Genomic DNA, 4,531 nt, shown 5'->3' with positions numbered 1-4,531 from the left:
TTTAGCTTTACATAAAGAAACTGGCTGTAACAAATTACGTCTGGGCAATGTTGCTTTGGACATGAAAATAGTAAAATTGAAATATCCTATTTTTAAAAGAAATACTTAGATAAAAGAAGAAATAAAAGTTTCTGACCTATTTGTATAAAGATTTCAATCATTTATCATAATGTAATATGATTTTGTATTTGTAATAACAGTAGGTGCTTCGTTGGTTCATATCCCCTCTTCCGATGATGATTGATGATTGATGATGATGATGATGATGATGATGATGATGATGATGATGATGATGATGATGATGAATATGATGAATGAAAATAGCATAGTGTAGATGGACATTCCATTTTCCTGGATAATCATCATAACTTGCCGAAAATGTGATTTAATATTTTCATAAAAAAAGTTGCAAAATACAATAAAAATATAAAAAGTTACTCATAAAATGTAAAACTAAAATGTTAGGTTCCACTGAGACTCGAACTCAGATCGCTGGATTCAGAGTCCAGAGTGCTAACCATTACACCATGGAACCCTGTGTGATTCAGTCGAATTAATTTACTGCAACGTCGTCATCCCCTATTTGAAGGGGTAATATTTTACCAAATATTCCATGTATATAAAAAATAGATATTATAGAGTCAGTACGGGAGCCTAAAACTCGAGAAAGATTTGATAGATTTAAATACTTCTTTTTTTTTGTTCACTCTAATATAGGAGAGGTTTATAATTAAAGAAAACTAAGGTTAATTAATCGGTGAAGGAAAACATCGTGAGGAAACCTGCATACCAGAGAATTATCTTAATTCTCTGCGTGTGTGAAGACTGCCAATCCGCATTGAGCCAGCGTGGTGGACTATTGGCCTAACCCCTCTCAGAATGAGAGGAGACTCGAGCTCAGCAGTGAGCCGAATATGGGTTGATAACGACGACAAATATATAATAATAATATTATTATTTCTGATATAACAGTAAAGCAGATGTTATCCGGGTGTACCACTGCACTTGAAATATCTGCAATGCCACGTTCCCGGAGCGCGTTCACTGCGCCCTCTACCCTCCCGATAGCGATTATATATTCTAACAAAGGAAACCTTCTTTACGTACAGACATTTGTGTGAGAATCCTGGAATTGGTGTGAATTTTTTACACTATGGAAATTTGTCGTTTAGATGTTATTTACTTTGATAGAATGGCTTGGTTAAAACGGTACTTTATTAAATATTTACATGATATTAAATACTGTCTGCCTCCGATTCCGGAGGGTGTGGGTTAGAATCCGGTGCGGAGCTTTCACCTCCAACTATTCAATTGTGTGCTTTTTAAGAAATTAACCATCACGTGTCTCAAACGGTGACGGAAAAACATCGTAAGGGAACCTGCGTACCAGAGAATTTTCTCAATTCTCTAGGTGTGTGAAGTCTGCCAATACGCATTGGGCCAGCGTGGTGGACTAAGGCCTAACCCCTCTCACCCTGAAAGGAGACTCCTGCTCAACAGTGAGTCCAATATGAGTCGTTAATGATGATATAAAATTGCATATTGATGCAGCAATTAGTTATGAAAATTCAGGCTTTAATCAACGAATTTACAACGAAGTTAAGTCAAAAATTTACAAAAACAGATGAAAAGCAAATAATAAATGATATTCTCACCGCAGTAGGTATCGGTTCGGTTCGGGACGGCGTGAATCGTGAAATATCTACGTTTCATAGCGATTTACAGTTAGATTTACGACCTTCTCTTGGTGAACTTTCTCATGCAACGTTCCCGACAGTTATATAATGTTTTATAGATAGTATTTTATTTATATTGGTATTGGCTATTACTACTTACTAGATATTCTCAGGAATAGCCTGGTTAGTGTTACGTGCTTTATGCCTCAAACCTGCCAATGCATAACTTTAAGCAATGTGTTAAAAAACATTTGCTTAGTCGAGGTTACTACAACAAATAATGACAAAGTTGCTTGGAGGCCGTTGGATCAGCTTCCACCTTCACACAGGAAGTAAAACTATAAGAAATTGTAATGTTGTCATAAATTGTAATTATAATATATGTATGATTTTTTTAAAAAAAGAGTAACTGTTGAGTTTCTTGCCAGTTTCTTCTCAGCAGAATCTGCCTTCTGGCCCGGTGGTAGAATCTTTACAAATAGTTAACTGACGTATCATAAGTGCTTGTATACTGAGCCTACTTGAAATAAATGAATTTTTGATTTTTTTGATTTTTGATTTAACCATTTACAAAATTCCAATAGGTCAACGGTAAAACTGGTCAAACTCATAACCAAGGGGTGGTGGTTCGAACCCCACTCCGTTGGACTATTGTCGTACCCACTCCTAATACAGTATTTTCCGACTAGTTAGAGAGTAAAAATTTTTTAAATATTTATTCTTTAAAGAAATATATATTTCAACGCCCTTCACACTGCGCAGTAGTGTAAAGGCAGCCTTAATTACAACTGATGATAGCTACAAGTCATTATAATCTACTTTCTATTGTATACAAAAGGCACAATTATGCCGTCCGTGACTTCATCAGCAATATGAATAAGCTATTTTTGTATTCTATTAGGCTTTGTTTGACTTTAATAAAAGACTAAACTAAATGTTTTATATAAATATGATGAGCCTTATTTTTTTTATTCACAGACAAGTTAAACATTGACTGCTATCTAACCAGGTGACCTATTTACTAATTTGGTCTTTAATAAAAATCTATTACAATAAACATCAAATGATCTAAGAAATCATCATCATTATCAACCCATATTCGGCTCACTGCTGAGCTCGAGTCTCCTCTCAGAATGAGATGTGTTAGGCAAATAGTCCACCACGCTGGCCCAATGCGGATTGGCAGACTATACACACGCAGAGAATTAAGAAATTCTCTGGTATGAAGATTTGCTCACAATGTTTTTCTTGCACCGTTTGAGACACGCGATATTTAATTTCTTAAAATGCCCAAATGCCCCGGACCGGATTCGAACTCACACACCGCCCCGCCTCATTCGCACAAGAGTTTGCCATATTCACAAGTATCGTATATGCATCATATATACTTATAAACTATATATGAATACTTATATAATGTTAACACCCAGACACTGGAAAACACCCATGCTCATCACACAAATATTTTCCAGTTGTGGGAATCGAACCCACGACCGTAGATGCAGAAAGCAGGCCACTATCCACTGCACCACGCGGCCGTCTATGTGTAAGTATAATAACCGGGAAGGTTTAACTTTTGTCTTTTATATAGACAAAAACTCGAATCCTGGACCTAAATTCGACTGTTAACTACTGAATCAACGCGGCAGTTACCCAGTTATACCTACCTTTTCATTTGCCTCTGTTATTTTACCTTTGCGTTCTACCACTGCATATAAATGGCTTGGCACAAAGCTCCAGTAAACTTTTGTTCTTCAAAGCAAATGTAACAAAGGCGTTATGAGGAATAAATAACATTGAGTTACTACTAGTGAGTTATGGTTATTATTAACATTAGCATTAAATAAAATTTCATTCTCATCAATAATCTATCAATAACCTATTTCGATTGGGCTACTATAGAGCCGTGATAGCCCAGTGGATATCAAAATCAAAATCAAAAATCATTTATTTCAAGTAGGCTCAGTTTACAAGCACTTTTGATACGTCAGTTGACTATTTGTAAAGATTCTACCACCGGTTCGGAAGGCAGGTTCTGCTGAGAAGATACCGGCAAGAAACTCAACAGTTGCTCTTTTGAAAAGTCATACAGTATTATAATTTACAATTGATAACAATTACAATTTCTTATAGTTTTATTTCCTGTGTGAAGGTGGAAGCTGATCCAATGGCCTCCAAGCGCTTTTATCTTTAAGGAACTCATCAATGTTGTAGTAACCTCGACTAAGTAAATGTTTTTAACACATTGCTTAAAACTATGCATTGGCAGGTCCATCACAGTCTTGGGGATCTTGTTATAGAAGAGTACATCCAAACCTACAAAAGATTTTTTTACTCTTTGGAGACGATGTGCAGAAATAACTAACTTATGCCCGTGTCTAGTAAGACGTGGGTTTAAATCTCCTTTTCGTTTGTACAAATTAATATTTTGTCTTACATAGACTATACTGTTATATGTATATATATATATGAGCCAAATACCCTATTCCTGATGGCATAACGTAGGTACATTCCGAGGCATTTTTTTTTTATTCTTTACAAGTTAGCCACCTGATGGAGAGTACGTCACCTATGAAGGGTTGCAATTGAGCATTTCTTAAAAAAGGAAAATACTATACTATATATATACTATTATAACAAGATTCGAACTATATATATGCTATATATATACTATTATAACAAGATTCGAACTCACTACCTACCTCGTTATCATAGCCGCACAAACTAGTGGACCGAGGCAGCTAAAAACTTAATTGAAACCTTCCTTAATTGCTGACAGTATTTCGACTAGTACATTTTTATTATTTACAATTAAATTGATATTAAAAGATGAAAAATGAAATGAAAAAAAAGGA

The 4,531-nt window shown here is 35.3% G+C and overlaps 1 non-coding gene across 1 annotated transcript; it reads right to left on the bottom strand.

Moving 5' to 3' along the window:
• Positions 1–463: 463 nt before the first annotated feature.
• Positions 464–535, bottom strand: Trnaq-cug (transfer RNA glutamine (anticodon CUG)). The gene has a single exon. It is a non-coding gene; the product is annotated as a tRNA-Gln (tRNA).
• Between the last annotated feature and the right edge of the window lie 3,996 nt (positions 536–4,531).

Source organism: Bicyclus anynana, chromosome 13, assembly GCF_947172395.1.
Source record: "Bicyclus anynana chromosome 13, ilBicAnyn1.1, whole genome shotgun sequence".
In the NCBI taxonomy this organism is placed as follows: domain Eukaryota; kingdom Metazoa; phylum Arthropoda; class Insecta; order Lepidoptera; family Nymphalidae; genus Bicyclus; species Bicyclus anynana.
This window is presented reverse-complemented; position numbering and strand designations above follow the sequence as displayed.